This window comes from Urocitellus parryii, chromosome 8, assembly GCF_045843805.1.
Source record: "Urocitellus parryii isolate mUroPar1 chromosome 8, mUroPar1.hap1, whole genome shotgun sequence".
Classification (NCBI taxonomy): Eukaryota; Metazoa; Chordata; class Mammalia; order Rodentia; family Sciuridae; genus Urocitellus; species Urocitellus parryii.
The window spans coordinates 104,584,387-104,597,359 of NC_135538.1; positions in this window are offsets into that span (position 1 = coordinate 104,584,387).

Consider the following 12,973-nt stretch of genomic DNA (forward strand, 5'->3'; position numbering starts at 1 on the left):
AGGTAAATTGACTCACCAAAGATTGTGAAGCTAAGAAAGGGCAACAGGGAATGCTTCAGTACTTTGGATTCCTTGTGCAGTTCTATAGCCTCAGGACAACCTAGAAAATTATATACAATTCTAAGAAATCTTTATGAAGTTAAATGTATGATTCATCACTCCTAGAATTCTGTGTAAGAGGGGAATTGATGGAAAGACTTTGTCTGCTTCCAAGGAGGTACCTCCAAACATCATGATTTTCTTTTACTGTAGGAGCTTTTTGGAAGTTATTCACATGTACAGTCAATGCTGCTTTCGGATGAGATCCAGAGTACAGGTGAATAGATGCTAGAAGCAGTGTTTCTCTTACATAATTCTGTCACTTGGGGTTCACCTGAGTTTCAGCCCTGACCACAGTGCACAGAAGAACTAAGCCCTCAGATTCAGAGTTTTGAGAGTTACAGAGTTTGAAAGTATCTGATAGTTCTTGACATGAAAACCTTCATCATTATTAAATAAAGATAGCATCAGGGAATTTCTAGTTAATGGAAGTGGCTTATATAGACAGACATAGAGAAAATTCACAAGCACCAAGATGCAGCAGCATACATGAAATACCAAAGTTTAATGGAAAAACAACTGAGGACCAGTTAGTTAGGTATTTCTATATCCCACGAAGATATAAAAGACTACAAAGAAATTTTTATGAGAAACATTTCCTTGGAAAAAACTGATACATGAGCCTTCTCACTCCACCTACTCATAATGTAAGAGAAGGAGGAATGCTTGGCCTCTGACCTCAAATAAAGTGAAAGGACTTTGCAGATAGCGTTGTATGTGACCACAACAATTGGAATGTATTGGGTCCTAATAGGGTTAGATTCTTGCATGGAACTATGGCCATGGCTTTGGTGGGAGAGCCCGTTTAGAACTTTGTGTTGGGACTAGTCTGTATGCCCAGTGTGTGTGAGGGCAAAGGATATGTGTGATTTCCCATGGGCCATGGTGAGATGTATGAGAGAGCCAACTTGGCTTTGTGTTGGGTTCTCTGATACGGCCGTCCAAAGAGGTAAAGGAATCCCAGAATCAAGAATTTGCAGATGAAACCATGGGATAAGGAAGAAGTCACAAGTGACTGCCATGACATAGAAGAATCTGCACAGGCTACAGGAAACACAGATGAGAACTTAGGGCGAAGAGGATTTTTTTTTCTAAAGTCTTCTGGGATGTTTCTTCTTTCATTATTTTGAGTTATTGTCCAGAGAGCCTGAAGGTGACCTTGTCTCATAAAATACCTCTCTTCCCTGTGGCCTTGGGCACAGGAGGTTTTCTTCAGTGTCCATGGGGTGGAAGAAGAATGAGAAAAACTAAACAACTTCAACCAGCAAGAGAAGATGTGTTAGTGCATGTAGAAGTCCAAAGTGGGACTTGGAGAACAAGAAAAATTTAATGCTAACTTGTTTTTAGTTTCTTTGTTAATGCATGATACTGGGAATCAGTATTTAAATTAATATCAAATTTTTAAATTAATCAAGACGTTGCTATTACCCGAATGTACTGGCATATAACAGTATATCAGCGGGAGGGAAAGTGTCTCTCACTTAATAAATTTTATAAGCATAATCTGAAACTAAAAATAATGTGTGTTTAATCACACACCATGTGTGTCTAAACCATTGATTATACACATGTGCCTAAAAATTCTTTTAAGACAGCAATAAAAGTATAAAAAAAAAGAAAAATATTGTCATGATTTTCTATTGCTATGATTTCTATTGTAATGTTTTCTTCAATTTCTATTGTAATAACTTTCTACTGCTGGGTAAAAATTGCCACAAACTTAGCAGCTAACAACCATGCACATTAATCATCTCACAGTGCCATGGGTAAAGAGTTCAGGCACTGCTTAGAAGGATTTTCTGCTTAGGGTTTCACAGGCTATATTTAAGGTGCAGGCTGGTCTGTGTTTTCATCAGGGGCCTCAAATGGGGAAATAATCTACTTCGAACTCATTCTGATTGTTGGCAGAATCCATTTTCATGCCCTAGAGCACCTGTAAGTCCTTACCATATGGACTTCCCCAGCTTGGCCATTCACATCATTAAGTTTTCAAGCACAGTCTCTCACTTCAGCCTGCTTTTAAAACAGTCTTTTTGAATATAAGGTAATCAGGGGAGTGATATTCCATAATGTTTACCATATTTCTACTGGTGAGAAACTAGTCCTCACCACAATCCAGGGAATGAGATTTCAAAAGGTACAAATACAGAGAGTTAGGGATCACCAAAATTCCCAGTCAGGAACTCTCAAGAACAGGAAGTGAGACAGGAGATAATAGCAATACTACTTTGGAAAGCAGCTGGGTTGAGTGCTAACTAACTTAGAAAGTTAAATATTAAGCCAGGAATGGGGAATATGAAGAAGCCCCTTACTTTACACTTCAGAATCCCCAGGGGGAAGCAAGACTTGGCAATACCTTAAAAAGTGGTGTGAAAATTACGTAGACAATTGCATAAACACTTCACCCAGGAAGACACGGCACTGACAAGAAACCACATAGTAAATATCTGCAGCCATTAGGGAAATTCAGATAAAAGCCACAATAAGACAATAACCATCTACTTACTTGAATCTAGAAAATGCAAGATAATCTATAGTGTCAGAAAGCAGATCAGTTGCCTTGGGATGGGGGCAGGTAGGAGAATAAGGCAGACAAGATAGCAAAAGAGCCTGAGGAACTTTGTAAGTTGATGCATATATGCATATCTTGATTGTGGTTATTGTTTCTATCTGTCAAAACATTTCATCTTTAACATGTAGAATTTATCATGTTTTATTATAAATAAATAAACTTGTTAAAAAAGGCAAAAAATGTGGAGTGGATACAGGACTGAATAGGATAGTTGGTTCAAAGTGAATTTGGGAAGCAATGAGATCCCCAGAACCCTCTGTAAGCCATGTATTCAAGAAGCTATCCCTTCCATCATCCTAGCAATAGGTTATATGTGGGGAAATGAGAGACACCAGTCCAATAATAGGAAAGGAATAGGAAAGACAGTAGAATGAATCGGACATAACTTTCCTATTCATGTATGAATACATGACTAGTATAACTCCACATCATATATAACCACAAAAATGGGAAGTTATACTCCTTGTAAGCATAATATGCCAAATACATTCTACTGTTATGTATATCTAAAAATAACAAAAAAATACTTGCTTCTTATTGAATGAGACTGTCAGCCTAATGCTTGATCTCTCCTATCAATTCTGAAAAAAAAAACAAGAAGGAGCATTTTAATTATTTTTTAAATATGGAAATAAACAGAAGTAATCAGTTTAAAGAGATTTGTCTCTAAGAGACAGAGGATTATAAGAATTATTTAGCTGTTAAAACCATATCCATCTAACTTTGGTTAAATACAAATAAAAGTGTTTGTGTGTGTGTGTGTGTGTGTGTTTGTGTATGTGTGTGTGTGTGTGTGTGTGTGAATTAAGGAACATGAGTACATTAAAATTGGAAGGCACTTTGCTTCATTTGCTCGACCTCCGAGGCTTTGGTGCTCTGTAAGCTTAGGTGGCACTGGTTAGCTGCCCTAAGACTTTGAGATGCCTGTGAGACAGACAGTTTGAGATGTCAGAGAGCCATTGAGTACTGTAGCCTACTGTTCAGGAGAAGATGTGTCCTGGAGGGTCACCAGCATAAAGGTGGTACTTATAGCCACAGAGCCAGAGGAGATCCCCTGGCAGGTACTTGTGGAAAATTGAGGAGGTCCTTGTCACACCCCATCATTTAAGAGATAGAGAGAAGAGAAGGGTCCAATAATGGGAAATGAGAAGGTAGGAGGGAAACCAGTCTTGTCCCCTGCTAGGAACAACATGTCAAGAGGGACTTGAAACATTCCAAAGAATATTTCATGGATAGCAACAGGTTAAATATAGCTGCGGGTCACAGAAATAAGGACCCCAATTAGACCATTTGAATTTGAAACCTGAAGGCCACTATCCTAGGCACTTAGAATAAGAAATTCCACTGTGGGAAATCTGAATACATAATAAGAATTGTCTTTTGACTTTGCATGGCCCTGTGTAAGTGTTTCCAGATCTGTAAATAGCTACTTTAAGAAAAATTAATTCTCTTACTTTCTCTATCGCTTCTGGAACAAATAAAGATGCTGAGAGATTGCCACTCTGTAGCATCTAGAATGTTCTTCAAACGGATGCAGATTTCAGTAAAAACCCCCAATCTATTTCCTTGCAAGTGGTTGAGTGGAAAGAATTTGCCTTTTGTAAGAAAGCAGTGAGCTGTACTGTACTTCCCTTATCAGACTTCAGGGGGCAGGCTCTGACCAAGAAACAAATCAGGGATAAATTGCTCAGCTTAAACACACCTGAGATCCACTCTAGAATTTGGGGATATAAAAGAAGTTTAATCCCATTATTCTAATAATGGGGAATTTGCATTGGTGCTGCTATGTTTATCATAATAGGAGAGATTATGGAGCTAAGGGCACAGGAGCTCGGTTTCCGGATGACAAACAATGCCTCTGTTTCCTGGGTTTATAACCAAGGTGCTGGTAAACAGTGAAGGCTGCTTCTAAGCAAAGGAGGAATGAGCCATCATCAGGGATGATTAGAAGGAAACAGCAGTTTTGCCTGCTAGAAAACTAGTGCTTCATTTATATTTTCCGCGGTATCAGTGGGCTATACCTTGGACACCTTGGACAAATAGACAGTTAACTCAAGTGCATAGTTCATATCCTGTGCTTTTGGGAAGAAATAGTTTGGAGAATTTTAAACTGTATTGTCAGGTTTAACCACATGTCACCATGGATGAGTTACCCAAACTCTTCACAGACTGAATTTGTACCCAAGATCTTAGGGGTAAAAGGAAGAAAACAAAACAAACATAAAAAAGTAACTTGTATGCAGAACAAGGACCTACCAGGTCCTCAAGGATTGGCCAGGGCCAAGTGCAATGGCACATGCCTGAAATCCCAGCTACTTGGGAAGCTGAGGCAGGAGGATCTCCAGTTTCAGATCTGCCTGTGCAACTTAGCAAACTTAGTCTCAAAATAAAAAACAAAGAGGTAGAGGTGTAGCTTAGTGGTAGAGCATGTAAAAGGCCATGAGTTCAATTACTAGAACTTCTAACACTTCTAAACAAACAAACTAACAACAACAAAAAGGCAGGTGAAATGTGGGGGAGTGTCAGCCAGATAATGTATTGATACGGATTTATCTTGTGGAATAAAAATAAGACTCTGTGGTTATCTTTTAAAAGGATACCATTCCTAACACTAAAATCATGAGGTAATTTTTTTTTTTCTAAGAGTTTCTACTGGCAGATTATCCTGATAACTAAGGCAAGATAGAAGAAAGACTGGGACAGCAGAAGACAACTAAAGGTGAGAAATCATGGAGGAAGAGTCCCATAGTTCCCCGGTCACCACTAACTCTCTCCTACTGAATCCACATCACACCAGGCTTGATCTTCACCCAATGTGCCTGGTGACCCTTCCCCGATTCGCTCCTGTGAGGTGATGTGGAGTTTTTCTCTCTGGATCAAGGAGGCCTTGGGAGGCCTGGGCTCTCGTTCACCCCTTTGTGTCTCTTCATTTCAGTTTCCCATCACAGATCTGCATTCATGAGATAAGCTGAAACGTCCCTTCTTCCAGCCCTTTCTCTGCCTCTTCATGGGTAACACCCTGGGAGAAGAGAAATTTATCACCAGAGAATACCAGCCCCCGTGGGTTTGGCAAGTCCTTATCTTGCTGCGTAGGAATCATAGATAAAGCATGGCCAACAACTCCATTATGCCAACTGCACGGGAGGCAACACCCCAATGGAATTCTGACCTGATGCTTGAAATCAGAGGAGAGGAGCTCCCCAGTGTGATGTGCTGCCAAGGGACACATTGGTGTTGTGGATAAGGCTTCCTGACGCTTAGATCTCACTCCTAACCCTCAACAGGGCATGGGGAAGGATCTGTAAATTCCATGACCACATGCAGCTGGGCACTGCCAAGGATAACTCTTTACCGCATGAAAACTTCGCCTGGTGCTGGTGATAAGGTGGCTGTTTTCCTGAAGTAGGCCGGGCAGGAGAGCCAGCTCCACCTCTCATCTGTTTCACCTGATTTTGGGAAATGTTCTACAGTCCCCCTCCCCAACTAATTGACAAAGGAATAAATTTTTTTAAAAAATCACATTCATGAAATCACTCGCAGAATTTTGTTGACAACCGTTCATGATTGAAGTCGGCAACAATATGAATTGCTCATGACCTGCTTTCCCTCAGTCTAGAGAATGAGCCTCAAAGTGTATTCCCTGTCCAGCATCATCAGTGTTACCAAGAACTTATTAGAAATGTCAGTTTTCTGAGCGGGGCTCAGGGACCTGTGTTTCACAAGCCTTCCAGGTAACAGATCCATGCTGAGATTTCAGAACCACTGGTGTGGAGTGATAGAGACTGAGTGTTACAGGCTAAGGATCCCAGGGGATTGGAAGCTTCCCTCCCTTGGGAGGATAGGGGCCCCCTGAGGGCTTTCTTGTTTCCTTCTCTATTGCCAACACTTCTCTGAGCCTCAGTCATCAGGAAAGTCTTGGGAACGGTTTGATCAGAGAAGTATCATATTGGATGGTGGTATTCTGGGCATTATAGTAAAACTGCTAAGAATGAAAAGGGTTTGAAATTTATTGACTCGGTTACAGGGCCAAACCTTGTTACGCCATCTGTAAGCAAAGGTTAGTAATTCCTTTAAAGTTATCGTTGGGAGTACATGAGAGAAGCCTGAAAGTTCTTAGCATAGCTGTCTGGCCTTTGGTAAACAAACAACAAATAGTGGCTATTGTTAGTACTAATAATGCTCAAGGGTCACTGCTGCAAAAAGTCATGCTGAAAGTAAAAACACAGTTTGGGCTCACTGAGCAGCAAGGACAGGCCAACTTATCTCTATTTATTTATAAAATGTGAAAGATGACAATAACCTCACAAATAATTGGGAGACTTAAAACAGAAAAGTAGGTAAAGTAGCTGTTTGGTGCTTGGAATACTAAGGGGGTTAAATAAACATTTCTCTCTTTTTTTTCTTACTCCTAGCCAGTGGAAAAATACCCCCCCCCCAATTTAAGAGTACAAAAGTCAGTGTGCTATAGATTTATTCAGGCAACATATACTTCTATTGGTATTCTATTTGGCTGGCTTAGGGAATGCCTGTTTAAAGATAGTGGCATGCTCGGGGCGCTGGGTTCGATCATCAGCACCACATAAAAATAAAAGATGTGTCCACGGAAAAACTGAAAAATAAATATTAAAAATTTCTCTCTCTCTCTCTCTCTCTCTCAAAAAAAAAAAAAAGAAAAAAGTTAAATAACTCTTGAAAGAAAAATAGCCTAAACAAAAGAAGTCTTTTAAAGAGAATAATGCTGAAGAGCTACAATTCAAAAGCTGTTTCTAATTATTTTCTCCATTAATACAAAATAGACTTTAAAAACTTTGTCAGAAAGCAAAGAGTATAACTTCTATTTGGGAGACTTCCAAATGTACCATATTCTCAGGGACCTATATTGCAATTCCTTTCTAGCCTATCTCTCTCTCTCTGCCTTCTGTTTTTTTACTCTAAGTAAGTCCAGCCACCAGCCTCAGGGACCTTCTTCCAGACTCTCTTCCTGTCTCCCTTTCCCACCAGCAAATGTCTATCCATTTTCCTTATCCAGGCCTTTCAGATGCCAGGAGTGGTCATGTGTGGCAGTAATATGCATTTGACTGAGTGTTTAAATGAACAAAGTTTATGTTCTAAGCATGAGCAGAAGATACTACGGAGATGTGACTATGAGCTGGTGAGATTGACTCTTTGTTTTTCAAAAAGGAATTTTTATTTGTATTTATTTATTCATTTCAGGAAGTCTGGTACAGTGGCCTGTACTATAGAATCTGGACCACACTTGCATCATAGCTCTTATATGTAACCATGCGCCCTTTGGTAATTAATTTAGTCTCTCCAAATCCTCAGTTCTCCCAACTGTAAAATAGGGAAGTCATGGTATCTGCCTACAGGCTTGTTATGAGAACTGAACAAATAACACCTTTAGCAAAATTCTTGGAGCACAGTATGTGCTCAATACAAATTAACTATTATTATTATTAGGTTTTGTCTTATTATTAATGTAAAAACATAGGTAAGATAGAAAAGTCCTTATACTCACCTTCCTGGTTTCTTCTACTCCCCCCATCAAGAAGTAATCATTATTAAAAATTTAGAATGTATCTTTCAAGAGTTAATCCCTCCATATGGATGGGATCCCACCTTAGACATGTATGCATTCTGCTTGTAGACTTATATTTGAAGTTTATTTCAAAAAAATTCATCCAGGCCAGGGGCGGTGGCACACACCTGTAATCCTAGTGGCTCAGGAGGCTGAGACAGGAGGATCATGAGTTCAAAGCCAGCCTCAGCAACAATGAGAGGCTAAGCAACTCAGTAAGACCCTGTTTCTAAATAAAATACAAAATAGGGCTGGGCATGTGGCTCAGTGGTCAAATGCCCCTGAGTTCAATCCCCAGTACAAAAAAGAAAAAAAAATCATTCAGCAGTGGCATATGCCTGCAATCCCAACAACTCAGGGGGCTGAGGCAGGAGGATGGCAAGTTCTAGGCCAGTCTGAACAATTTAACAAGGGCCCTAAGCAACTTAGTGAAAACCTGTGTCAGAGTAAAATATTAAAAGGGCCAGGGATGTAGCTTAGTGGTAAAATTACCCTGAGTTTAATCCCCAGTACCAAAAAAAAAAAAAAAAAAAAAAGGAAGAAAGCAAAAGGAAAAAAAAAATTCATCCAAGAAACTTGTGAATTTTGTTTTCCTATGAAAACTGAGCCGTATATGAAATGCAGAAAGAAATCTGTCTCATGACATTAGATCTAGTCCTAATGCTCTACTTGGAACTTTCAATTTATACCTAACTTTCAAAATACAAAACTATCTTGCTCTACCTTGTTACTCATGTCCACAAAAGCCAGGTCTAGAGAAGTTTTTTTTTTTTTTTTTCTTAAAAAAAGCCAAAAACCAAAACAAAAAATTCATACCTGTCTCAAAGATGCCACATTGTTTCCATCACAGATATTAAGATTGTGATGCTGTTCCTGAGGGTAACTCCAAGTGAAGTATTCACTCTGCCCCCTTGTTATTCTATCTACTCCAGCCCCATTCCCCCATCCCAACCTTCCTGCATCTCAATACCACTTTCAAGTTCCAAATCGAAGTATAACTCTGGGTCTCTTCTGCCCCTGCAGCCAATAAACTCCAGTTTCATGTGCAACAGTATACCAGAGACAAAGGTGTGAGCAAGGAGCAACTTTGTTACAAAAGTATACCTTTTAAAAAAATTAATTGATTTAATTTTTTAAAATACACTACATCGGAATGAATTACAATTCTCTCTCTCTCTCTCTCTCTCTCTCTCTATATATATATATATATATATATATATATATATATATATATCACAATTTTTCATATCTCTGTTTGTATATAAAATATGTTGACACCCAATTCATGTCTTCATACATGTACTTTGGATAATGATGTCCATCACATTCCACCATCCTTGCTAATTCACTACCCTCTCCCTTTTCCTCCCTCCCCTCTTCCCTATCTAGAATTCATCTATTCCTCCTATGCTCCCCCTCCCTACCCCACTATGAGTTGGCCTCCTTATATCAGAGAAAACATTTGGCATTTGGTTTTTGGGAATTGGCTAACTTCACTTAGCATTATCTTCTCCAACACCATCCATTTACCTGCAAATGCCATGATTTTGTTCTCTTTTATTGCTGAGTAAAATTCTATTGTGTATATATGCCACATTTTTTTTATCCATTTATCCACTGAAGGGCATCTAGGTTGGCTCCACAGTTTAGCTATTGTGAATTGTGCTGCTATAAACATTGATGTGGCTGTGTCCCTGTAGTAGGCTGTTTTTAAGTCCTTTGGGTATAGTCTGAGGAGAGGGACAGCTGAGTTAAATGGTGGTTCCATTCCCAGATTTCCAAGGAATCTCCATACTGTTTTCCATAATGGCGACACCAACTTGCAGTTCCATCAGCAATGTATGAGTGTACCTTTTCCCCCACATCCTCACCAATAGTTATTGTTGTTTGTCTTCATAATAGCTGCCATTCTGACTGGAGTGAGATGATATCTTAGAGTAGTTTTGATTTGCATTTCTCTGATTGCTAGAGATGATGAGCATTTTTTCATATATTTGTTGATTAATTGTATATTCTCTTCTGAGAAGTGTCTGTCCAGGTCCTTGGCCCATTTGTTGATTGGGTTTTTTTTTCTTTTTGGTGCTTAGCTTTTGAGCTCATTATATATCCTAGAGTTTAGTTCTCTATTTGATATATGAGGAGTAAAAATTTGCTCCCAGAATGTAGGCTCTCTGTTCCACCACACAGATTGTTTCTTTTGCTGAGAAGAAACTTTTTAGTTTGATTCCATCCCACTTATTGATTCTTGGTTTTAATTCTTGTGCTATAAGAAGTTGGGGCCTAATCCCACATGATGAAGATAAATAAGGGCCTACTTTTTCTTTTATTAGATACCGAGTCTCTGGTTTAATTAAAAAAAGTTACAATAAAAAATTCAACCAGAAGGGTGGGAGTAGAGGGTAATGGATAGGGAATGGTTAATGGCTACAGGGGTACAGTTGGATAGAAGGAATAACTTCTAATATTTTATAGCACAGTAGGGTAACTATGGTTGACAACAATTAATTATATATTTTAAAATAGCTAGTAGAGAGGATTTTGAATGTTCCCAGCACAAAGAAATAATTAATATTTGAAGTGACAGATATGCCAATTTCCCCGATATGATCATTATATGTTGCATACATGCATTCAAATGTCATATTGTAACCTGCATATATGTACAATTAATAAATATCACAAATAAATATATAATATATATGCATGTGTGTAGATATATATATTCAGACACATGGCTGATCTTTGTTACCCCCAAGGACTAAAATCAAGTCCTCCTATGCTCCCCCTCCCTACCCCACTATGAGTTGGCCTCCTTATATTAGAGAAAACATTTGGCATTTGGTTTTTGGGGACTGGCTAACTTCAATTAGCATTATCTTCTCCAACGCCATCCATTTACCTGCAAATGCCATGATTTTGTTCTCTTTTATTGCTGAGTAAAATTCTATTGTGTATATATGCCACATTTTTTTATCCATTTATCCACTGAAGGGAATCTAGGTTGGCTCCACAGTTTAGCTATTGTGAATTGTGCTGCTATAAACATTGATGTGGCTGTGTCCCTGTAGAAATGTCATTGCTTAGCCATTAAATTCTGAGTTCATGTAAAGGATTTTATTGTTGGGCTGTCCTCTGCAGACTACATAGCCCTCTGGAGACATCAAAAGCTGCATTCCTTGCTTCCTGATGTTAACTTTCACAAGGTGTGGACAGACCAGACAAAGGTGACAAAAATATTCGTTGGAGAAAAAATAACCTCTTCAAAAAATGGTGCTAGAAAAACTGGAAATCCTTATGCAGTAAAATGCAATTAAACCTCTATTTCTCATCCTCACAAAACACAACTCAAAGTGGATCAAAGACTTAGGCACTAGAACAGAGACCCTGTGCCTAATAGAAGAAAAAATAGGCCCAAATCTTCACCATGTTGGCTTAGGAACTGATTTCTATAAGTTATTACTTGGAGCATTTTTTTCCCTGAATGTATCCAAATGTTTGGGAACACATCCTTCCTCTGCATTTAGTTGCAGAAAAATTAGGGGATTTGACCAGATTTGAATCCAGTATTCATGATAAGCTCTATCACACGTGGTCCATCCTCAGACTCCACAGATGAGACAGAAAAAAATAATTAACCAGGTGTTTGCAAAGGTTGAACACTTTTATGGCCTTTATTAATGTTGGTAGTCATGCAAACTTTGGAATGAGCAATCAAGTTTAGTGATTCTAGGCTTGGGCAGTGAGCAGATTGGCTTAGAAAAGGACATTCACCTTCATTCACTTCTAAGGGAAGAGAACATTTCTTGAGTTCTTTCACCTTTGCTATCCTAGCTAGATCAGCTTGTATTTTTAGCAAACACCACTGGAGTCCAACCAACTAGGAAAACAAACAGCACTAAGTGCATTTCCTGAAAATGGTTCTGCTTGGGCAGAGTGGGTGTGTGGACTGGGTCGTACATTAAGCCTTAAAAATAGTATTTCAAGATTCATTCATTTATATTGCAAGAATTGGGTGGATGCTTACTATGAACCAGACACTGTTCTAGTACTGGAGATACAGTGATGAACAAGATAAACAATGAAGATGAAGTTCTTGCCCTTATGGAAACTAGGTGTCTGTCACTCATCATGCATCCACGGGTTACAAACCTGTTACAAACTCCACAACTTTCAAGTTTGTCTGGCCAGTGTCTTGCTTCTTTTATCTTCTGCTATCTTGCAAGGTGTTATTTTTTAAATTGATTTGGAGAACATAGACATTATCAATCAATAATTCAGTGCTCATCTGTTTTTATGTCTAGTTCCCAAAAACAAACAAACAAACAAACAAACTTTTCATTCATTGTGCTGTTTCACTCACTTAGAAAACCCACTCATTTTTCCACCTTTACCAAATTCATGCCTTTCAAGGGTCAGGGGTATCCATGTCCTTCATGAAGACTTTCCTGTCTCCATCAGGAATTTTGTAGTACTTAGATAGCTGCCAGAATGCTACAGTGGAGTATTATTACATACCTTTTTTTTTTTTTTTACATCATTTGCTTGTTTTTACTTCCTTTAATCTTATTTTATCAGCTAGATTGTGCAGTCCTTACCATGAGGATGGGGCTTCATTCTTTGATGGCAGCTAGCTCATTGGCATGAGACTTAAAATATATATTAATGGTAGATTTTCACTTGCCAATTAAAAGTTTTCAAATATTTGAGTTATGTTCTGAGTGATT